This window comes from Ursus americanus, chromosome 9 (genome assembly GCF_024610735.1).
Source record: "Ursus americanus isolate L20-20 chromosome 9, mUrsAme1.1.p, whole genome shotgun sequence".
NCBI classification, from domain to species: Eukaryota; Metazoa; Chordata; class Mammalia; order Carnivora; family Ursidae; genus Ursus; species Ursus americanus.
In genome coordinates this window covers 24288192-24314107 of record NC_142135.1, presented here as the reverse complement: position 1 = coordinate 24314107, position 25916 = coordinate 24288192, and the positions used below count along the sequence as shown (strand labels likewise).

The following is a 25916-nucleotide window of genomic DNA, read 5'->3' as shown; positions in this document are numbered from 1 at the left end:
GCCACACTATTTTCAACAGGACCCTTAGTAAAATAGTTCTACCACAGTTATGGCCCATATGCCCAGATAGGTAGCCTTGCATATGTCTTTCTTCCCCTCTTCCACATACAGATATCTCGCAGAATAAGTCTTGCTCTGGCAATTTTTCACATAGACTATCAGAGAACTTGTGAATTCTGAAGACAGGTTATTAAAAGATGAGAAAATGTAGTAGGGGCTACATTAAGATATCTTGATTCTTTTATTTTAGCTCCCCAAACATAAAGGTCACACCTTTCCCTTGGAAAGGGAGGAGTGTGGTATTAGTGAGTGGAAATTGACTGAAAAAAATGGAAGAATGGGGAATGGCATTCCATTTTACACTATCTAGTTTTTTTTTCTTTTTCTTTAACAGTTGTCTTAAACATAGCAGTACATGTAGAATCCTCTCTAGTGTATTTAAAATATGCCAGTATCTAAGTCCATCACTGGCCAATTAAATCAAAATCTCTGAGGGTGGTGGTCAGGAACCTATAAGTTATAAAATGGTTACTAGATAATTCTAAAGTTCAGTCAGTTGCAGTGTATTGGGTTTATTGGTTAAACTTACAATCATCTACTCTTGCTACTTTCCTTAGAAGGGACAAGCACTCATATGTCTATATGTATACTTCTGCTCTGCTAATATCAACCACTGCTTCTTTGTATATCTTTCTGGAATCACTGGAAGATAGTTTTTATTTTGTCTTTGGTGGGCCACAGCATGGATCAATGATGCAGTGTTCCCTGATGAAAATGTCCTCTTTTCTGTCTTCTGTCTTGAATTAGTCCCAAACAGAAGTTCTACATTGAGTCTAAATGGCAGCATACAAATTCTACAAATATTTTAAGATTATTAATATTAAAGAATAATGACACTTATGTTGGTTCCATAATGTAGCTATTGTGAATAACACTGCAATAAACATAAAGAGTGGAGATATTTAAGATTTTTTAAAAAAGATTTCTTTATTTACTTTAGAGAAAGTGCATGAGCAGGAAGGGCAGAGGGAGAGGGGGAGAGAATCTCAAGCAGTATCCATGCTGAGGGCAGAGCCAGACACAGGGCTCTATCTCAGGACACTGAAATCACGACCTGAGCTGAAACCAAGAGTTGGACACTTAACTGACTGCGCCACCCCGGTGCCCCTTTCTTAAAGATTTGATTTCCTTTGGAGATACATCCAGAAGGAAGATTACTGGATTATATAATGTGCAGTTTTCCATAATGGCTGTACTGCTTTACTTTTCCACTAACAGTTTCTTTTTCTCCATATTCTCACCAACATTACCTTGGACTTTTTGATGACAGCCATTCTAGCATGTGTCAGGTGGTATTTCATTGTGGTTTTGATTTGTCTTTCCTGATGATTAGTCATGTTGAACACCTTTTTCTATACCTATTGGCCATTTGTATGCCTTCTTTGGAAAAATGTCTACTTGGGTCTTTTGCCTAATTTTTATTCATGTTATTTTATTTTTTTGCTATTACATTGTATGAATTCCTTATATATTTTGAACTCCTTATCATAAATGGTTAGCAGATATCTTCTCCCATTCTATAGGTTGCCTTTTCATTATGTTGATTGTTTCCTTTGCTGTGCAGAAACTTTTTGGTTTCATGTAGATCCACTTGTTTATTTTTGCTTTTGTTGCCTGTGCTTTTAGTGTCATATTTAAGAAATCATTGCTATGACCTATGTCAAGAAACTCTTTCCCTATGTTTTCTTCTAGGAGTTTTATGGTTTAAGTGTTCGATCCATTTTGAGTTGATTATTCTTTTTAATTTTAAATATTCTCACTGGTATCTTCTTGTGGTTTTAATTTGGTTTTATCTATTCGCCAATAAATTTCAGCATTTTCATGGACTTATTTTTCCACCCATAAATACAGTTTTTGGTGAAGAATTTGTTTGAATTTTTATGCATTTATTTAAGTTGTTTGCTTGCTTATAACTGAGGTTTGAGAGTTCTTTACATATTCTGGATATAAATCCTTTATTAGATATATGCCTGGTGTATATTTCTGCCTGGTCTGTAGTCTCTTTCACCTTTTGATATTCCTAATTGTGTGGTTTTTGAAAATTTATTTATTCAAGAGAGAGAGAGAGCGAGCGAGCACACACAAGTTGGGGAGGGGCAGAGGGAGATGGAGAGAATCTCCAGCAGATTCCCTGCTGAGTGAGGAGCCAGAGGTGGGCTTTGATCCCAGGACCCTGAGATCATGACCTGAGCTGAAATCAAAAGTTGGACTTTAACCCATTGAGGCACCCAGGTGCCCCACTAATTGTGTTTTGTAAAGAGCAGACATTTTAAATTTTGATGATATCCAATTGACTAATTTTTGTTAGATTGTAAATTATAAGTTCCAAGTCTCTCAAAAATGTAAAAATTATGTATCTATCCCATTATATGTATATATACATATCCATTATTAAGAATGAATGTGCAAAAAGATAGGATAATAGATTATAAAAAAAAGGAGATTAATTCCAGAAATTTGGGGTTTAAATATTTTTTTCAAAATCAGTTCTAAATCACCACATTAAGAACATATGGTAATTAAAGAAAAAAATCTCATGATCATCTCAATCATCTTTGAAAACTAGAAATAAGGAACTTACTTTATCTTACCCTAGTGTTTACTAAAAATAAACATCACATATTCACAGTTTGCCTCATAGCACTACTTACATTCATTGTTGCACTAGAACTCTTAGAAGAGTAAACAGGAAAATGTAAAACAAAATAAAACAAAATAAAATAAAATAAAATACAAGCTATGTAGATTTAAAAGAAGAAAATAAAACTTCTATTATGCATTAGCACCATAGTTGTGGGCAATGAAAAGCCAAATAACCTACCAAGAGACAATTTAAAAGTTAAAGAAAGGATTTCATTTACTATGGCATTGAAAACAAAGTCCTTAAGAATATGTCTTTTGAAATATACGAGTCGTCTCTACTGGAAACTGTAAAATATCACTGAGGCAAATTAATACAGAAAGCTAAAATGGAAGCTAAACCTTATTTGTACATTGAAAAACAATTTTATTATGTTAATTTTCCCCACATCAATTCATATACTTAAAGTAATCCAAATCAAAATCACTGTTTTTCTTTAATTAACATTATTCTAAAATTTTATGGAAATTCCAAATGCCCAGGATAGCTAAGAAAATGTTGGGTAAAAGAAGAATGTTGGAAAACTTACATTATGAGATATCAAAATAAATTATGAAGTCATAGTAATTGCTGATGGTGTAATATGAGGACAAACACAAACAACTAGATCAATAAAACAGAAAATAATAATCTATAAATCATGCTGTGTCAGGTAGATATTGAAAAGTAGAAAAGAACATTGACCTCTATCACATACTTTAAACACAAATTAATTTGAAATAGACTATAGACATAAAAATGAAAGGTAAGATGGTAATACATCTAGGAAAAAAAATAGAATATTTTATGCCCATAAAGTTGGCAGCATTTTCTGAAACAGCACTAAAAGCGCTACTATCAAATAAAAGGGTAATAAACTGGACTATATTGAAATGTAGAAATTAGTGACCTCAAATGTACCATTAAGAAAACAAAAAGGCTAGCCAAGGGAGGTTTTGGCAGTACTATATCTGGCAAAGGCCTTGTGTCCTGAATATATAAAGGTATTTCATCATTAATATATACAAACAACCCAATTTTTTAAAAAATTGGTCAAAATATATGAAAATATTTTGTGAAAGAGGGTATCTAAGTGATTAATATGAAAAGCTGTTCCACATTATCTGAGAGAACAGGAAAAAACACGTTAAACCATTAACAAAACCAAAAGGCAACCTACTGAATGGGAGAAGATATTTGTGAATGATACAATCAACAGGGCACTAATATCCAAAATATATAAAGAACTTATACAACTTAACACCCAAAAAACAAATCTAATTGAAAAATGGACAGAAGCTGTGAATAGTCCTTTTTCCAAAGAAGACAAACAAATGGAAAATAGACACATGAGAAGATGCTCAACATCACTCATCATCGGGCAGATGCACATCAAAACTACAGTGAGATAGCACTTCAACCCTGTCAGAATAGCTAAAATCAAAAACACAAGAAATAGCAAGTGTTAGCAAGTATGTCTGGAGAAAAGGGAACTCTCATGCACTATTGGTGGGAGTGTAAATTGGTGCAGCCACTGTGGAAAACAGTGTGAAAGTTCCTGAAACAATTAAAAATAGAATTACCATATGATCCAGTAATTCCACTACTGGGTGTTTACCCAAAGAAAATGAAAACACTAACTCAAAAAGATATGTGCACCCCTGTGTTTATTTTATCATTATTTATAATAGCCAAAATATGGAAGCAACTGAAGTCCATCCATAGATTAATGGATAAAGAAAATGTAGTATGCACACAAGGTAATATTACCCATAAAAAAGGATGAGATCTTGGCATTTGCAACAACATGGATGGACCTAGTGGGCATAATGCTAAGTGAAATAAGTCAGTCAGAGAAAGACAAATTCGATGTGATTTCACTTATATGTGGAACTTAAGAAACAAAACAAAAGAACAAATAAAAGGCGACAAAAAACAGACTCCTAATGTGGAGAACAAACTGGTAGTTGCCAGAAGGGAGGTGGGTAAGGGGATGGATAAAATAGATAAAGAGGATTATGAGTATTTGGTGAGCACTGATGTATAGAATTGCTGAATCATTATTAAAAAATACTAAATTCAGAATGAGTTCCTAATATTATGCACACACACAGAATCTGAAATTAAAGACTGACAGTAGCAGTGTAGTAGAATGTGTGGAGCAATGAGAATGTTCACACATTGTTGGTGGGACTGTGAATAAGTACAAGCCCTTCAGAAAACTCTTGGGCAGTATATATTGCAGCTAAGGTCATGATTTCACTAGGTCCCAGAAATTACACACTTTGGATTATACCCAAAGGAAAGTGCCTATTTCCATCAAAACACATACAGATATATCTTCAGGCAGTGTTACTCATAATAGCCCAAAACTTGAATCAAAATAAATGTCTGTTAACATGAGATAATTGAGAAATACTTACAGAATTTAATACCACAATGCCAGTGTAATACCAAGATTAAAAAAAAAATAACTTTAAACTGTCTAGCTTCTAAGTTTTTAAGATTTCTTTGATCATTGTTGCTCTAAGTTTTGGTTAGGTTAATATAAATGAATTAGTATTTGTCTTAGAAAGATTAACTTAAAATTATAGTGATTATATTTCCTTCCTACATTATATATAATTATTTTGTTACTGATTTCTAATTAATTTCTAATTTAATGTTTTTTCCAATCATTAGTTAGAAGAGACTATCTTTACTGCGAATGGAGATCTGAATTTTTGTATGTTTGGTTTGAACTATTGTGGTTTGTTTTTATTTATTATGTTTAGTGGGTGTAGGAAAAAATGATTTCTGTTTTTAGTTTATGGGAAAAATTTTTAGACTTCTGTGTGGTTAATTTTTAGAAATTATATCAAAACGTATTTTTTCTTTTATAGGTATAAAGTGCTCTCTTAATAGATGGATCTATGAGTGTGCATATATCTTATTTCTGTTACTGAAATCATCTTTTTATTTTATATTTTATCTTGGTATGTTGCTTTTAATAAATTGGGTTAATTTGTTAACCTAACCTCAGTTAAACATTTTTATCTCTCTCCTTGTATTGCTATTAGCTTTTGCTTTGTGTATATTTGAGGGTGTTTGTGCTTATACATACAATTTCATAGCTCTTCTATATTCTTGGTGAATTGTATTGTGTCAATAAAAAATATTCCTTTATTCTGTGTCCTTTTGTCTAGGTCTTCCAAAAAGCAGACATGAAATATGATTAAATGTGTAAGGATTATATTAGGGGAAATGCTTTGTTATAAGAAAAAGAGAAAAAGCTGGAAAAGGGGGGATAAGGAGCCTAATAATAATTCAGTTATAATTTTGAGTGAAGGAAAGAGGGAGAATGTTGGGTGAAAGCATCCTAGACTGAGCAGTCTAGGGAAATTCTGCAAAGCCATCAGAGTCCTTGAACAAAAGGAAGCTGACAAAGCAATCCTGTCTCTCCCAAGAATTCATCTGCCTGGTGTATCTGATGCATTACAATATGACATTTTTTCTGTGCAAATGGGGTGATGGATTCTAAGGTGGGAATACCCCTTGGTCATTTATATTACCTACAATAGAGTGTCAGCAAACTCTATTGTAGCATGTTCACATAACTGCCACATCTTAATGTTATAATACTGGCACAAAATTCTAATTTATATGATAGTAATATTGCCATAGTTACATTTGCTAGCATTTATCTGGTATATAGTATTCATGTCTTCATTAATTTTAGATGTATCTCTTATAAGAAGATCATTTTTAAACAATTTTTATATTCTGTGAGAGTCAAACTCATTCTGATTTATTTAGATTATTGATAGGCTTGGATTATTCTGTCTGATTTCATATTCTGTCTGATTTCATTACAATGGTTCCTTGCTCTTTTCTATCTCATTTGTTTGATCACTTTGGACAGTTTCATTCTCTTGTTTCTTTTGATAACCCCCCATGTTGATTGAATCAATAATGTTCTTTTTTTTCTAGTGATATTTACTAGTTGAGTAGATATATTTACATTTATGTTTTTTGATCAGTGACCTTAATTACCTCCAGAGAAGACTTGAATGATAGAATATTTTGTAGATCTTTACATTCCATAATTTGAATATAACTTGAAGAAATTAAGAAATTAAGACTCTGACATAGGAATGGAGTATTTCTATAATATGTGGATAGATTCTTATTTTGATTTAGTAAGAGGAGTTTAGAATAATTCATGTAATGTGGGTATATAACCCTATTTGGCTTAGAAACAATACTAATTTTGTACTGTAATAATTTAAATAGATTGGAAACAGGAGTATCATTACCTTGACTTTCTCTCTAAATACGTCTTCTAAAAAGAAAACTTTTTTAAAACTAAGATAACTTTCTAAATATTTGCAGAGCTAGTGGTATGTACATTACATAAATTAATCAATATTCTTAAAATTACTTTGAAAATACTCAAAAGAATGAGTGTAATCATTTACATCTACTGATGCATGACCCTTTGGTTCATAATAAGACAAAGTACAGAGAACATAGCTTTTTCCTTTGTTAGAAATAACTGGAAAATAATAATGTCAAGTTGTCAGTCTGAGAATTACACCCAGAAAAACTACTATCACAATGTAATTAAAAAGATTATTGTAATATTTTTCTGTCATATATTCTTTCTGTGTGGGTGGTCTCTAACAAGAGTTCAGTTCTTGACATTTTGTGGTAGATAGCAATAGTATTTTTCAATGTCATTTCCTAATCATTAGATATATTGTCAAGTTACTCTCTTTTGATACCAAGTGAAGATTTTCTCATTTCTATTTACTTTTACTTTCCTCCTTATGAAGTGTACAATTCTATGTATTCTGTAGATTCCTCATAATTTATTTAAAAATATCAGAGACTAGAATTAAAAAACAAACTAAATATCTAAATGTAGTCTTTACAAGGATAGACGCCTTTCAATCTAATACAATTATTATAACTTTTGAAGGTCAGTATTATAAAATCTAGAAAGTAGCAACAATACGAACTATAGAAAACTATCTTTCACAGCATATAAAGATAAATACTCTATCCATTGATTCAACAGAGTACATTGAACATCCACTTCATGCAATATGCGATGTAATTATTTGCATATTATTTGTAATAAAAATGACACATTAGTCAAACAATGATATATGAAAATAATTGCAGAATATGATTTTAACTATAGTTGCTTATGTAATGGAAATCGCAAAGATTTAAAGCAGAGTAAACTTAGTATGCCAAAAAGGGCCACATGAATGGAGAAGAAGATTTTATTAATCAATAGAGGGAAAATACTAATACATTTTACATCTAATTTCTAAGATGCCATATGCAGCAAGAGCCCTGGAGTAAGATGCTTAAATTCTGATTAATATTGGATAAAGCCAATTGACAGCTTAATAGTTTCTTACTGTTATCTCCAATTTAAAAAACAGATTGAGACCTGTTGATTATTATTATTATCTCTGTTAAATAATACTAAATAGTTGTAGAAAATGTAGTTTGTCTTGGTGGTTTTATTTTTAGAATTTCTTTTTAAGTTAAATGTTTCTTCTCATGGTAACTCTTAGTATTAGAATTCTGTTTTTTCTACTTGTAATATTTCAAGTCCCAAAGGAGTAAGTGCAAAGAAACAAAAGAGAAGCTCAGTGAATAGTATTTTTTACTGATTCTAAAAAACTACTTGAAAATGAAATTTCCTTTTCTTGATCCATTGAATTTTGGCAAATCAATTTTATGTGCATATTTATCCCATGATAATTCCATGGATATATTTAAAAAGATGTATCTTAGAATCTTTTTAAGACTGTAACCATTTTAGGACTTGTCCTAAGAAATAAAAGTGAATTTACCCAAAGAAAACAAAAAACTAATTTGAAAAGATACATGCACACCTATGTTTATTGCAGCATTATTTACAATGGTCAAGATATGGAAGGAATCTAAGTGTCCCATCAATAGATGAGTGAATAAAGAAGATGTGATATATACATGAGATGAGGTATATATATCTCACATACACACACACACACAAACACACATACACACACACATATACATAATGGAATATCACACAGCCATAAAAAAGATGAGACATGGCCATTTGCAACAACATGGATGAATCTAGAGGATATCATGCTAAGTAAAAGAAATCAGACTAATAAGGACAAATACCATATAATTTCACTCATGTGAAATCTAAAAAAGCAGAACACATAATAAAAATCATAATCAGACGTAAATACAAAGAACAAACTGATGGTGAGAGAATGTGCAAAATGTATGAAGGGGAATGGCAGATACAGGCTTCCAGTTAGGGAATGAATAAGTCATGGGAAGAAAAGGTACAACATCGGGAATATAGTCAATGATATTATAATAGCAATATGTGGTGAAAAATGGTAGCTGCCCTTGTGCCCAGTGTAAGTATTGCTACCTCAGCTTTCTTTTGACATCCATTTGTGTGGTAGATATTTCTTCATCCCCTCACTTTCAATCTGAAGGTGTCTTTCAGTCTGAAATGAGTCCACTCCATTACACTATATCTTTTGACTGGAGCATTTAGTTCATTTACATTCATTGATAGATATGAGTTTATTGCCATTTTGTTATTTGTTTTTTATATTTTTTCTATAGATTTTCTCTGATCCTTTCTTGTTCTCTTTCATGGTTTATTGGCCTTAGTCATATACTTGGATTTGTTTCTCTTTATTCTTTGCATATCTATTGCTGGTTTTTGATTTATGGTTACCATTAGGTTTGTATGTATATAACATGTATATAACATCTTCTGCATATAGCAGTCTTAGCTTGATGGTCCCTTAAGTTTGAACCATTTTTTACTACTCTTCTCCCTACCTTTTTGGTATATGATGTCATATTTTGCATCTTTTTATTTTATGAATCCCTTGACTGATTTTTACAGAAATTTTTATTTTTACTGCTTTTTTTTTCTTTTCATACTCTCACTTATGGTCTTTCCTTTCCACTCAGAGTCCCCTTTAATACTTCTTGTAGGGCTAGGTTAGTGATCATGAACTCCTTTAGTTTTCATTTGTCTGAAAGACTCCTTATTTCTCCTTCTATTCTGAATGGTAGCTTTGCTGGATAGAATATTTTTGGCAACAGAATTTCCCTTTCAGCACTTTGAATATATCATGCCATTCTCTTTTGGCCTGCAGAGTTTTTGCTGAAAAATCTGTTGGTAGCCTTATAGAGTTTCCCTTGTATGTAACGGTCTTTTTTTTTTTTTTTCCTCTTGCTGCTTTAACATTTTTTCTTTATTACTACTTTTTGCCATTTTAATTACTATATGTCTTGGTGTGGCTCTCCTGGTCTGAATTTTTTTGGGGATCTTTGTGCCTTCTTACCTGGATATCTGTTTCCTTCCCCATATGAGGAAAGTTTTCAGCTATTACTTCTTCTAATAAATTTCCTGCCTGCTTTTCTCTCTCTTCTTCTGGGATCTCTAAATAGTGAATGTTATTATTCTTGTTGGAGTCACTGACTTCCTTAAGACTATCCTCAATTTGCATAATTTTCTTTCCTCTCTTTTGTTCAGCTGGTTGCTTTCCACTACTCTGTCTTCCTGGTCATTGGTTTGTTCCTCTGCTTAGTCTAGCCTGCTGTTTATTCCATCAAGTGTATTTTTAATTTCATTTATTGTGTTCTTCATCTCTCATTGGTTCTTTTTTTATCTCTACGTTAATGGTCTCAGTGATATCCTACACTCCTTTCTCTAAGTTCTGTGAGGATCTTTATGATCATTCCTTTAAATTCTCTATCGGGGCGGGGAGGGGGGCGCCTGGGTGGTGCAATCGTTAAGCATCTGCCTTCGGCTCAGGGCGTGATCCCGGCGTTCTGGGATCGAGTCCTACATCAGGCTCCTCCGCTGGGAGCCTGCTTCTTCCTCTCCCACTCCCCCTGCTGTGTTCCCTCTCTCGCTGGCTGTCTCTCTGTCACATAAATAAATAAAAAATCTTAAAAAAAATTAAATTCTCTATCAGGCATATTACTTATATCCATTTTGCTTTGGTGTCTTGTTGTGGTTTGTGCCTATTCTTTCATTTGGGAAATATTTCTGTCTCCTCATTTTGTCTGTCTTTCTGTGCCCATTTCTCTGTATTAGGAATGTCATCTACTTCTCTTGCTCTTAACAATAATAGCGTTATGAAGAAGAGGTCCTGAAATGCCCTGCATTGTAGTGTCCCCTGTTCCCCATGGCCTGGCGCTTCAGTGAGTGTCTTTCTATGTGTGTTGCATGTGCCTCTTTTTTCTTCAGTCCAGTTGTCTGCAGAGGCTCTCTATGCCTATTGTGGGCAGTGTTTGGTCCCCAGTAAGGTTGAGGTGCATTTTAACAAGGTATGCAATGGTCTGCTTGTTGAATGGGATCTGCCCCCATTCCCACTAGAATTGAGGTTTTACAAAAATTTGTGGGTCATGAGATGTGGTGTTGATAGAGTTTGTGCTGATCTTCTAGGGGAGGGGGCCCCAGTACGGGACAAGTGCCTGTGTAACTGGGAAGGGTGGATCTGTTGAAGTGCATGTGTGTGTGTCGGGGGGGGCTTGGTGAAACAGATTAGGTAAGGAGTGTCAGCACTGAGCCACTGATATTTTAAAATTCCAGGCTTTAAGTCACATTTGTTGTAAGATCTCACAAAATTTGATCCCTCTTGCCTTCAAAGGCAAATATGGGAATTTGTCCTCCTCATTCATGGCTCCCTGGTGTGAAAATCTGTTTTCTGCCCTTCTCCACATCACCGTCTCCTTCCCCACCACATCCCTTTTGGGGTGTGGCCAGCATCCCTTTTGCTCCCAGACCATATTTTTCCCTTCCTAAGCTCTTCAGTGTCGTCTCTTCTCTACTTTAGTTGTAGAATTTGTTCTTTTAGTCTTCAGGTTGTTTTCTGGGTGATTTATGCTGATGTAAGCATTACCTAGTTGTATCCTTGAGGCAAGGCAAGCTTAGGGTCATCCTACTGTATCATCTTTGATTGAATGATCCTTTTAATGTGTTGTTGATTTTAGTTTCTTAATATTTTGTTTAGGGTTTTTGCGTCTATGCTCATTAGGAATGTTGGTTTATAATTTTCTTTGCTTAGGGTATTTTTGTCTAGTTTTGGTATCAGGACAATGCTGGCCTTGTAAAATTAGTTTGGAGGTGTTCCTTTCTCTTCTATTTTTTGGAAGAGTTTGAGAAGGATTTGTATTCATTTTTCTTTTAGTGTTTGGTGAAATTCACAAGTGAAGCTGGCTGGTCCTGGGCTTTTGTTTGTTAGGACTTTTGTTTTTTGGAACTTGTTTGTTACTGATTCAATTTCCTTATTAGTAATTGGTTTGTTCAGATTTTCTGTTGCATGATGTTTCAGTCTTGAAAGTTTGTATGTTTCAAGGAATTTATCCATTTCTTCTAAGTTGCCCGATTTGTTAATTGTTCGTAGTATAGTTGGTTACAGTAATCTCTTATGATCTTTGTATTTCTGTGGTATCTCTTCTAACATATCTTTCATTTGTGATTTCATTTGAGTACATTTTTTTTTCTTGGTGAGTCTACCTAAAGATTTGTCAGTTTAGTTTATCTTTTCAGAGAAGCAGCTCTTAATTTCATTGATCCTCTCTCTTACCTTTTTAGACTTTTTTTCATTTATTTCTGCTCTGATCTTTATTTCCTTCCTTCTTCTAACTTTGGGCTTTTTTCTTTTTCTAATTACTTGAGATGTAAAGGTAGGTTGTTTATTTGAATATTTTATTTATTTATGTATTTATTTATTTGAGAGAGAGAAAGAGAGAGAGCATAAGCAGGGGTGAGGAACAGACTCCAGGCTCAGCAGGATTAACATGGGACTTGATCCCACAACTGTGATATCATCACCTGAGCCAAGATCAAGAGTCAGACACTTAACTGACTGAGCTAATCAGACACGTACCACAGGTTTATTTGAGGCTTTTCTTGTTTCTTGAGGTGGACATTTATCACTATGAGCTCTCTTGAACTACTTTTCCTGCATCTTACAAAGTTTGGGATGTTGTATGTCCATTTTCTTTTGTCTCAAGGTATTTTTAAATTTTTCTTTTGATTTCTTCTTTGACCCATCGGTTGTCCACTAGCATTTGTTTAGTCTCCACATATTTGTGAATTACTAGTGTTTTATGCAATTAATTTCTAGTTTTGTACTATTGTGTTTGGAAAATATGCTTGATATGATTTCAGTCCTATTAAATTTATTAAGGCTTGTTTTGTGGCCTAAGATATATCTATCTGGGAAAATGTTCTATGTGCTCTTGAGAAGAATGTATATTCTGTTGCTTTTAGATGGAATGTTCAGTATATATCTGTTAAGTAGACAGATGTTATTTATTTTTTTGTCTGTGTAATCTGTTCATTGATGTAAGTGGAGTACTAAATTTACCTACTATCATTGTATTACTGTCTATCTCTCCCTTTAGGTCTGTTAATATTTGCTTTATATATTTAGGTGCTCTTATGTTGGATGCAGAAATATTTACAAATGTTATATCCTCTTGTTTGGCCCCTTTATCATTATGTAACACCTTTGTCTCTTACTATAGTCTTTGTTTTAAAGTCTGTTTTTCCTGATAAGTATAGGTGTTCCAGCTTTCTTTTGGTTTCCATTTGCATGGAATATATTTTCCCATCCCTTTCTTTTCAGTCTGAGTGTTTCCTTATATCTAAAATGAGTCTCTTAAAGGCAGCATGTAAAAATGGGTCTTTTTTTTTTTTTTTTTAATTCATTCAGTCACTCTGTCTTGGAGAATTTGGTCCATTTACATTTAAAGTAATTATTGATATGTATGTACTTATTACCATTTTGCTAATTGGTTTTGGCTATTCTTCTAGTTCCTCTCTCTCTCTCTCTCTCTCTCTCTATATATATATACATATGGCATATAAACATAAAATATAAAACATAACATATAAAATATAATCTATTTTAAGTTGATAGCAACTTTTTTGACCCCATTCAAACCTGAACATTTTTACCCTTCCCCATCATGTTTTATGTTTTTAATGTCACATTTTGTAACTTTTTATCTTGCTTATCCATTAAATAGTTATTATGATCATGGTTATTTTGCCACTTGTACATTTTAACCTTCATTTTTGATTTATAAATGATTAACCACTGTCTTTCGTATATATTTACTTTCTAGTGAGAGTTACTCTTTCATATGTATTCTTGTTATTGTTAGCACCCTTTTTTAAATATTTATAACAAACTTGTTTATATTTATAACAAGCCAGCTGAGAGTAAATGGTAGAAGTGAAGAATAAATTTCCTTAAGACCATATGCTTGGACTACTTTAAATATCTGTAGTGAAACTAGTCAACAAACTGTGATTGGAGGAAATTTCACAATGAAATATGAAAAACATAATTCTTGCTATTCAATGGATAGTTTGATTGGATTATGTCATAAGAAATGTGACTCTTACACTTGTAAATTATAAACAGATAAGTGAAAAGAGGCAACATCTGTACCAGATAACTTCCATTAAAGCAAACAGTGAAGCAGAATGAACTCAACCATTAGTGAGTAGAATATCAGACAAATTAAGACCTGGCAACATTAAGTAACATTATTTTTTTAAATTTCAAGTTTTTTATTGCCTTAATCTAGAAATCCTCAAAATTTTAGTTACATATCATCAACTAGTTACATTTGCAATAGTTACAATAGGCTATAGACCTTATTATTCTCTGCTATAATACCCTTTACATTTTCTTTACATTTATATTTATCTATGTGTTCTCACTCTTTTTTTTAAATTGTAGCTGTATAGTTTTTAAGGACAAGGGATTATGTTTATAGCGTAAATACCTAACATAGTGTTTGACATTTTTTAGTTATTCAAATACTGTTTATGTGAATAAATTAAGCTATTCATTATTTATTCTCTGCATATCACTTGTATATTCTCTATCCTGTTGTTGCAGGGTGCAAGACTTATATTGTTGCAGGATTTAGAGTCAAAATATATTTTTTACAGCTATAAGCCTGTTTTTCTTTCTTCGTGTAAACTAATAAAGAAATAAACATAATAACAAAACTTCCTTAGCTATATCCCCAGCAGGCATCTAACTAAGACTTAAAAACTGTAGATATTTAATATTACTCATATACTATTTGGTATACTATTTCAATTTTCCACTCTGCCAAGTATTAGTTTAAAGATGAATTATTGAAACTAAAATCAATGTTGCAGCTATTCAGGTACATTAAATGCCAAATGCCTATAGGTGACTCCATTAGAAAGGATGGATATTGTTTCACTTTGAGCACTGGCTAAATTAAATTAGCATACTTACTACCTTTAATGAGCATAATGTCTATCTTTTATTATGCTAAATTTAACAACCGCTCTTTCTTGAGTGTTTATTCTTATTTTCAGAAAATTAAATGAAGGAAGATGTGACTCAGTATGTAGTATTTAAAATGTGAATGTTATATGGAAATAATCTGGTTCACATAAAAGAGTGCTTTCTAAAACTAAAGATGTTTTCTTAGAAACCTTATTTTAAAAAAGTAACAGTTATGATGGTAAAATTTAGTCAATGTAGGAGTCTCCTATCTTTGTAGGGTTCCCACATGTGTGAACATAATTAAAATTATGTTTATTTTTTCTGTTTTAAAAAATTAATCACTTAAGTCAATCTGGTAATCACTTCTATACTTTTTGTGTCTTCATCTTTTAACAAACTGATATGTTTTAATATTTTAACTATATATTAAGTCTTTTTTTTTTATTTGGATAATGTGATATACTTTTTGCATAGTATGATTCTAAGTATTATTGAGAGGAATCAAATTCATTTTCAAGGCCATCACTCAATAAGTACAATATCTGTCAATTAAGTCACTGTCTGGCAATTTTAGAATCAGAGACTGCTCAGATAAACCAATCAGAACTGATTTATTTGCCATTAAATATCTATATAAAATTTTAAATTATGTTGTTTTTAATAATCTCATCTTCTCTGAATTTGCTTTACAGTGCTTTTTATAGCACTTTCTGAAACTATTACATTTATGTATGTTATATCATCATCACCATTTCACTCATAGGCAGACTAAAAATCAATGTTTTATTCAAGTGATTTTCTTTGATTTTACATAATGATTTACTGAAAGACATGAAAAGACTAGATAAGAACCACATCATCTTGTTTCTTGTCTTCTAATGTTTTTCTTTAAATTTTGAAAGACATTTAAGAAACTAACTTGACTAGGTTTTGGGGGCTTTTTAAAAATACATCACAACTGGACGTACAGTAGTAATATTGTCCCAATGCCTAATTTTATTCGGTAGTGCATGTATGAGTCCAAGACAACTAGGTCAGATTTGATCTTACAAGAGGAAAGGCAAAGAAGTTTAAGTTTTTTAGTGACATTCTTGGAAATATGCTCTCTGGTCCTAAGAGCATTTTGCCAAATGACTGAACTGAGAGTCCAGCATGCTGGTTATAATCACCAATAGATTGTACCAAACCAATATTGAAATAAAGAGAGTCTTCAAAGTACTTGTCCCAGAACCCATGACGTCAAAATCACACAGGGAATCTGATGGGTAAACAAATGTAAGACTCTAAAATGATGTGATAAAGGATTTTATAAGGAACACTAAAGCTTTATTTTTGGGTCCTTCCTTCCTTGCTCTTTATACTCCTCCTTATTAAACTACCCTAATTGGCCTGCTCTTTCTTGGCATAAGGTTAGATATCACCTTGTTCAGGCAGTCTTTCCAGACCTACAGAATATTTGGTTGTCCTTTGAGGTAGCCTGGCAAGCTGTTTCTGTCTAGCATAGCTTTTTTTTTTTTTTTAACATTATATTGGTATTTATAATTTCTTTCCTTGATAGTAGCAATGGAGATCTGTAATATAATTCATTTTTTAGCCTGTGGTAGGCGCTTAATACATGATCCTTGAAAGAATGAATAAATTAATAATGAGTTAACAGAAGAAAAAACAAATTAAGTGAGAAAGAGTCATTTTACTGAGTTTATATTTGGGTTATACCTGTATCAACTAGTTAAGAATTAAGATATGGTTCAATGGCTTCAGATTCTAAATGAGAAAATAACTCAGAAACTTCTAGAGACACTCAAAAATAAAACCTTGATATTACAATTATGGATGTTTTAAATCAAATAAATGGGAGGAGTATCTAAGGAAATCCATGTGGCATAGGGTGCTTAGGAGTTCTTAAAAAAAGAACTTCGATGAATGTCTTTTTATTTTTTACATTTTATATTTTTTTATTTTTAAAATTTATTTTAGAGAGAGAGAGCATGTGGGCACGTGTGCACATGACTGGCAGGGAGGGGCAGAGAGAGGGGGAGGGAGAGAATCTCAGGTAGGATCCCCACTCAGCGAAGAGCCCAGAAGGGGCTGGATCCCAGGACACTGAGATCATGACTTGAGCTGAAATCAAGAGTTGGATGCTTAACCAACTGAGCCACCAGGTACCCTGTGGATGAATGATTTTTTAAAAGTTATTCTTGAGGAAAAATATCGAGTTTTGAATTCCTGTCATCAAATGATCCAGGTGTGGCTATAAAAATTGATTAGAGTTAGAATGAAAATCTTTGGAATTCACTTAGAAAATTGATTTGACAACCCTCAAAGAATAAAGGGATCCCGAAACTAACTAGAGAAAGCTAGAAGTCAGACATAGAGATAAAACCAGGGAGATTTTTGTAAAGAGTATTGATATGTTGATAATTAAAATTGCTTCCTTAGGATTAAGATCAATTTTAGACTTAGTTTTCTCAGGGAAAACTGTGTTGCAAACAGCCCAAGCATCTAAAAGTAACTTTGTTTTATGAGAGTAATTATGATATAACTAACTACGATATAACTAACTGTTTATACATTTTAAAATACATATATTCATGTATATATTTATTATGAACTCACAGTACTGGACTTATGTTTACTCCATAGAAAATTGAATAGTACTTTTTGATTAGTATCAACATTGCATTGAAAGAGCAAAGGGAAAAGTTCAAACTGGTGATCTCCCTCCTAGAATTAGGATTAATGTCTAAGGGTTTCTCTAAATCTAATGAAATCGTTGTTTACATGCTACTTGTAGCCGTTATGCTAAGGAAAGCTACTAAGAAGCACCACTCTTATCCTAAAATTTCACTGGAAAATTCCTTTATGTGTGTGTGTGTGTGTGTGTGTGTGTGTGTGTGTGTATGTATATATATATATATATATATATATATATATAATTTGTATGTATCTTTAGTTCAACCATGGGGAAGTCTAAGGTTCATATTTATTGTGGTATTTATTCTGATATAATTAAAGTTTATAAATTGTCACTTTTAGTGCAATTTGAAACACTTTGAATGCAATGTGTTTTGGCTATTAGGTCTTTATTTTCCTCTGAAGTGAACACTAAACATTGAGAAAATGGCTTTGTTCTTAAAAATCATATGCTATTCAGTTATAAAATTTAATACTTGAATTATATTTTAGATCTCTTTTCCAAATAGGGGAAGGATATGACACCATCACAATTATTTATGATAAAATGTATACGTTAAATGATGTGGAAAAATTCTCAACTAGGTTAGCTAAAGTTATGTAATGGAAATAAAGTACCAAAATTCTCAACTAGGTTAGCTAAAGTTATGTAATGGAAATAAAGTACCACACTAGAAATATAATACAAAATAAATATAACACATTTGGAAAATGGATCTTTGGTCAAGTGCTAGAAGTTGACACTTTAATTTTCTCAAAGAAAATAAAACTGGGTTTAAATGGTTCAGAATGTATTTATCCTACAGTTTACTTTGTAATTTAAAATCATTTGAGGATGATTCATGACAGAAATCATGATTCATAGCAAAATTACAAGTTTGAGATTCAGCTTATCTCTGTTTAAACCAATAGCTTACATTCATTTAGGACTTATGTATTGTCATATCCTATCCTGGGCTCATTACACACATAATACGTAATAGGTAGGCATGGTTATCCCAGTTTCTTAGGGGAAAAATGAAAGGTTCAGAGTAATTGGGTAACTTTCCAAAGTAAAACGTTTAATAAATGTCAGAGGTGGAATTTAAATGCAGATGAATGGGTAAACAAGATGTGGTTAATATATACCATGGACTATTACTCAGCCATCAGAAAGGATGAATGTCTACTATTTACATCAACATGGATGGAACTGAGTGAAATAAGTCAATCATAGAAGCACAATCATCATATGGTTTCACTTATATGTGGAATGTAAAGAATAGTGCAGAGGACAGTAGGGGTAGGGGGAGAAAACTAAATGGGAGGAAGTCAGAGAGGGAGACAAGCCATATGAGACTCCTGATTCCAGGAAACAAACAGGGTTGTGGAAAGGGAGGTGGATGGGGGAATGGGGTAACTGGGTGATGGGCATTGAGGAGGGCATGTGATATGATGAGCATTGGGTGATATAGTCAACTAATGAATCGTTGAACATTATATCAAAAACTAATGATGTATTATACCTTGGCTAACTGAATTTAAATTAAAAAAATAAATGAGGAAATTTTTGGCCTCAAACTCAAGACCGTTTTCTCTCTACCAAATTGCCTATCTGTTTAGGATCATATCTTACTCTTTTCTTTCCTAACTCGTTTTCTACTATAGCAATATAAAAATACACTACTTTTGAAAATCTCATGATCTTTCATGCCTTACTCTCTTTATAATTTTTTTCTTTTTTTAGTTTATGTTCCTTAGGAACGTCTAAGGAACTTCCTTCCTTAGGTTCTTTCTACTTTTAAATACATGACAAACTTCTATATTCCTGAAAGAGTATCATCATAGTATAGATTCATAATAAATCCCTTCCTGACTACCACCATTTTTCTCCAAAGGGGCATTTGCTTTCTGTTTAACCTCTGTGCATTCTGTTTTCTGTACTTTGTATGTGTGCATTTTATTTTTAAAACTTTACATGTATATCAAAGTTTTCTAATAATATCTTAGCTTCTTCAGAGGTTATGTATATTTTACTCATATTTGGATCCACAGTGCCTAGAACATTGTCTGGTATGTAATAGGTGCTGAATAACTTAGAACTGAGTTAAAGGCCTTTGTTGTTTGTTTTTGTTTTGTTTTCATAATCCTATTGATGAGGGAAAGAGGCCAAACCTGAGTAAGAGGAGAATATCGCTGTTTTTGACTTTAGATGATAGGAATTATGAGTAAAAATTTTAAAGTTTGAATATTTTCTGGAAGGATACTAAACTTGAAATCAGATGTCCTAAATAAATTGTTGCTTTTTCATATATAAGCAGTGGTAACTTGGGTATTTTATTTCTCTTTAATCTGTAATTATTTCATCTATAAAATGTGACTTATACAACTCTTTTTTAAATCATATGGTTATTTAGAGAATCAAATGAAAATGGAATAATGCATATGAAAACACTTGCAGAGTGCAAACCGTTATAAGTGATAGTCCTATTATTACTTTAGGGAGAGAAAGTGATCCATGAAAGATTAGCAAAATATAGTGAGGTGGGCCTACCAGTTTAGTTGTTTAGTATAATTAGATGCCATGACTGTCCTAACTGAAATCTTAGGAAGTCTTCCAACGATTCAGTGATGACAATGGTCAATTAACTGTGTTTAACCTGGTATGTAGTTGTTAGTGACATACCATCTCATCTGTTTAGGAATCACATCTGAAAGTAAAATGAGTTGTAAAAATCATGAATATTATTTTTTTCTTTATTTCCAAAACTGACCACCAAAAGGTAATGAAATTTTTAAGAAAAGAAAAAAAAAATGTAATTAGAATAATTTAGGATCCCATACCATATCCTCCTGTGATGATTCAGAAGGCCCATATTCAAATTAAATATTTATTCCTTTTCAAAGTTTAGCAATTTTCAGAAATGGAGTTTTATTTTAAGCAATCCTAACACAAGTTACGATCCTACCAGGAGCAGTTTGGGAAAAATCTGTCCTAGAGATTTTTAGCAAATAAGAAAGTAAGAGAGGAGAGACTGACAATTTGAAGATCAAGTATAACTGAGAATTTATCTCCAGCTAGATTCAAATTAGGAAGGATGAATAGTGAGATCCCCACGTAGAATTATTTCATTATTCCACTGTGGATGCTTCAATTTTTAGGAGTAGTAATGAAAGTAGCAAAGTGATCTGTCAATCAAGTGTATTCAGCAGAGTCATCTCAAGGTCTAGGCAAGCCAATAGCTATACATTTTGTGAATATATTCATCTCTGGATGACTGCTTTACTAGTAGATGAAAACAAGCTGTATGCTGGGATATAATGGTAGTTCAAAGGGTAAGAGAGAGCACATTATTGCACAGCTAGTATATAATCATAGGTCTCCTTAGGGAGTAATTGTTACATTTTAATCCAGAAGTAAGCAAAGACTGTCTAAATAGCTCTTTAAAAGCAGAATTAATTCATAATTTGGAAATGATGGAGTTCTTAACTGTCATGCATAAGAAAACCCATGAGCAAGCTCTATTCTAAATAGACTTAAAAAAAAAAAAGAAAAGTAGTTGATATTAAAACAAGACAATTCATTAAATTTCACAAGGGAACTTGCAGTATACAGATGTAGGCCAAAACATAGGGGTCTTTAGGTCAAATGTGAAATTATTTTAAATTAATTCTTGGCACCAGACTAAAATAACTTTTGAATAGTAATTATTTTTTACTTTCATTAGCAATGGTTCTTGAACTTTAATTTCTGAAGTGTGATACAGCAAGGTTCTTATATGCATTTATAGTAAATGCATGCTCTCTTGTAGCATTTTAAATCTCTTAACAGGTCTTCCCTTTTCTGCAGAATTTCACTAGCTGAATGTTAATATTACTCTTGGTTATAGAAAGGAATATATTAAAGTTTCTTTGCCTATTAATGTCTTTTTAAAAGAAGTTTAACATTTAGATAAAGTTTTCAGATTCTGTGCCCATGGTAACATCAGAAGCTTGAAAACTGTTAGACAAGGTAACATAACATTGTGTACTTTTGAAGAATCCAGTTTGAGGAATAATATAAACTTTTATTTTGAGATTTACAATATTTACCATCAGTTTTGTAAGTAAAAACTGAAAAAATATTTTGATTTAGATTTTTCTATAATTTTCCAAAGGGATTGAAAACTTATTGAAGGATACAAGAAAATATTTGGAAAGAATGAGGGGAAGATGGAGGATAAAAATTATAAAAAAATTAAACTGATTCTAAGATTTAACGTTCTAGAAGGAATGATTAAAGAAATGTCACCTTGGAAAAGACGATCAGTAAACATAAATAAGACTTTATTAAAAACACATTATGGTAGTAATATGACACAATGTCTTTCTTTAAAAGGTTATGACTAATAAAAGTCATATATATATATTCACTGGCAAATAGTCATCTCTATTATTTCCAAGCCCTTCCTTAGATTCTTTGAGCACAAGTATTATAAACAAACAAACAACAACAACAACGATAACAACAACAACAAATCATAAGTGAAACCCTTGCTTTCATGGAACTTACATTCTAAAGAGGGAGACTAATTGACAAACAAAGAATTAAATATGTAAAACAAAAAAAATGAAAAAAGATAAACGAGGAACCAGGGAGTGCCTGGGGTGAAGGAACCAAGGAGTGCCTGGGGAAATTATACTTGTTAAAATAATTGGGCTTATACTAACAATATTAAACTTGGCATATATGAGTATTAGATCTTGTATTTGAGAAAAATTAACTTTGTAAGATTATTGAGACCTGGCTAAACAAAAACTTAAAATACTTGAAAATTTTAGATGACTATAGCTTTTGCTATTGAGTTTTGTCAGAGTAAAAAAATAGTTATATTAAATTAGGCCATACTATATTGAGGAAAATTATTCAGACATTGTCTTCTATAGTTTATTATATAAGAAAATATGTTCAGTGTTAAAAATGACATTTTAAGGGGTCACTAAAATATTGATGCTAATCTAGAAAGGAACATAACTCTAGAAGAAGATTTAAAACTTTAAATGTAGTCTCCCAGATACACATAATAAAGATAGTAGCTCTGTTAAATTTCAGAAAAATATTCATTTCCTCCACAGTCTTCCTAGGCTGGTCAAGAGAGGTATTTATGTCATTCAGCTCTGAACATTGCTTTTAATCAGTGAATTGGGGCTTGTTGGACAAGCCCAGTGGGTAAAGGGTTATAAAAGTTTATTTCTATGAATGAGGCATTGTTTTTGGAAAAAGATGTGAATGTGAGAAAATATAGATCACTAAGTGAGGATTTGAGGTGCAAACTCAAAGAAAAATCAATAAGTAAATCTGAGTGAAAAATTGTGTAAGAACACCTTTGGAGGGGCGCCTGGGTGGCTCAGTAAGTGTCTGCCTTCGGCTCAGGGCGAGATCCCGGTGTTCTGGGATCGAGCCCCACATCAGGCTCCTCCGCTGGAAGCCTGCCTCTTCCTCTCCCACTCCCCCTGCTTGTGTTCCCTCTCTCGCTGGCTGTCTCTATCTCTGTCAAAAAAATAAATAAAAATCTTAAAAAAAAAAAAAAACACCTTTGGAGACTATATTTAATTTTTAAAGTGAAAATTTCAAATAAATGCATGCATTTATTTGGGAAATTATTACAGACCTTAAGAAATGGCATTTGGCAAAGCAATGAGTAGCAAACTGAAAAAAAAGAAACTCCCTTGTGATGTTGAAGTTAGTTTTCTTGTGTTGAGGGGCCACATGGAAAGAAACTACAAGCAGTCTACAGTAGGTGCTGAGACTGGTCCCTGACTAATGGCCAGGAAGAAAAGGGACACCTCAGCCTTACAATACAAGAAATGATCTCTCTGTCTTCTCTGCACTGGGAGCAGCTCTGCTGCCACAGCCTCTCATCCCCTGAAAATGTATGCCTGTGCAAACTTCGTCTCTACCTCCTTCTTAGTCAGGAGCACCTCTCAGCTGTTGAGCAGATCACTGTCTGCAGTGGTGCTCATCCCACTGGAGACACTGACAGATGAGAACCTCAGCAGCTTGGCAGCCCCTCATCCCCTGACCTCACTTATTCCTAACCACAGCTTCTGAACCAGCGCCATTTCATGGGACATGGACACAGCAGCCAAGTACATTGGGGCTGGGGCTACCATGAGGAATGGCTGGCTCTGGGGCTGGAACTGGGGCTGTGTTTGGGAGCCTCATCATTGGTTATGGCAGGAACCCCTCTCTGAAGCAACAGCTCTTCTCCTACACCATTCTGGACTTTGTGCTCTCTGATGCCATGGGGATCTTTTGCCTGATGGTGGCCTTTCTCATTCTCTTCACCATGGAAAGGAGCAGTGTCCACCTCCTATAGGTCCTTCTCCTCTGTCTCATCTGCCCTTTTCCTGTACCTCTGCAGACAGCCTGGGGAAAGTGGTCGGCTCAGGGTTTGACAGAGAGAAGATAAATACTGTATTAATAAGAGAAAGAGAGAGAGAGAGAGAGAGAGAGAGAGAGAAAATGAATTCTGCCAACAACCTGAAGGTGTTTGAAGTAGATTACTCCCTAGTCTAGTTTCCAGGTTATTGTGACTTTGTTAAATTAACATTTACAAAGAAGAGTCTCAGAGTGTCAGATGGTGACCAGTGATTCAGCAGAAGACCACAAGAGAAAGTGAAATAGAGACATTTATTACTCACAGGTCCTGGACAAGGTATAGGTGACATCCCCAGGGGCATGTGGGGAACTCAAGGCAGGGCGCTGGCAGAGAGAACCCAGCAGGACCTGTGGCGCATGCCATCATTAGGTTCTAAGGGTTGCGTGCTTTGGGGTTCCCAGGCTGAGGCTGGATTGGTCAGTTCAAACCAAAAGAACCAGAGTTTTGGTAAGCTTCTAGGGGTGGAGTATCTTACCAAGGCGTTCACAAGGGTAAAGGCCTGGGAGTCAGGGAAGAGTGCATATAACGAGGTATGTCAGAGGGAGTCTTATCAGGAGCTTGTGACTCTGGGGGCTGTATTTAGAGCACAAACTTGCACTCACCAGAGGGGCTAGTGTTAATTCAAGGCCTGAAGTCCACTTAGCCACAAAAATGGATGCCAAGGTGGAATAATGTGGACTAGTTTAGCTAAGCTCTCCACAGAGATGGGCATTCAGCCCCTGAAAAAAGGACGCAGCTAAATTGCCTGTTCTCCCAGCCGTGCAAACTATGAGACAATAACTGTGTGTTATATTATGCTTCCAAGTGTGTGGCAATTTGTTATTCAGCAATGGGAATCAAATACAAACCATTGGAACAATTTCGATAGCAGGGTGATGTGGTGTTAGTTATATTACCTAAGTCAAACCAAATAGAACTCCATTTCCTTAGCCAGAAAAAATTGATTTAGAGATGAACATGTGAATCAAGCTAAGTTGATCAAAATTATTTTTAAGATATTTTCTGCTACAGCAGATAAAACATTTCCTGCTAAAGCTTTTTATGCCAGTTGTCATGCTACCTGAAAAGAGAAAACAAAAAGTAAAACTGTTATATTTCCTCAAACTAGCTATATATAAACAGCCTCTAATAAGCTGCACCTCTTAGAATTCCATAGGTCCATAAGAAATATGACTTGCTAATGACAAGTCATGGCTAATACAAAGACTAAAGATTGGGTCTATTATTCTTTCCTAGTATATTCTTCATAATCAGTAAATTCTGGCCAAGTTTAACTATGTGCCATTTCCGTAACTCATCACTTACACTTCTGTATCTTTGCTTACAGTATTTCTTTCACTGCAATGCATTCCCCTGCATGCACTTTCCTTGACTTTTTATATCCAATTCCTATCCAGTCATCAATGATGTGAGTTGAAGTTGCCTGTCACTAGAATGTCTTTGCTCAAAAAGTCAAAATAAATTTCTAGAATAATTTTACCTTTGTCGTGAAAACTAAATTCCACTTTTAGAATTTATTAAAAATGTCTCTGTGGCTTAGTACATGATCATTCTGTAATAATTCATCCAAGCTTATTTGAAATGAATGTGTATTCTGTTTATAGGCTTTCTTTTTTAAAAAATCACTTACCTACTTAAAGTACTGTTTCTAGATTTTCAGTTCCAGTATAAAACAAATCTATTCTAAGTTAAATTTTAAAAATATTGTTTCAAATTAATGCTGATATTTTTTAAAGGATCAAATTTGAAATTTGGGGAAATATGTGATTATAAATATAGGTTTAATCGAGCAAAATGCTACCGTCTTAACTTCTGAGA

At 33.3% G+C, this 25916-nt stretch overlaps 1 long non-coding RNA gene and 1 pseudogene across 2 annotated transcripts in view; both read left to right on the top strand.

Moving 5' to 3' along the window:
- LOC123797779 (uncharacterized) overlaps positions 1-25916 on the top strand; it is a 504316-nt gene that overhangs the window by 140913 nt on the left and 337487 nt on the right. The window lies entirely within an intron of this gene.
- On the top strand, positions 23293-25522 carry LOC123797778 (ATP synthase F(0) complex subunit C2, mitochondrial pseudogene; annotated as a pseudogene).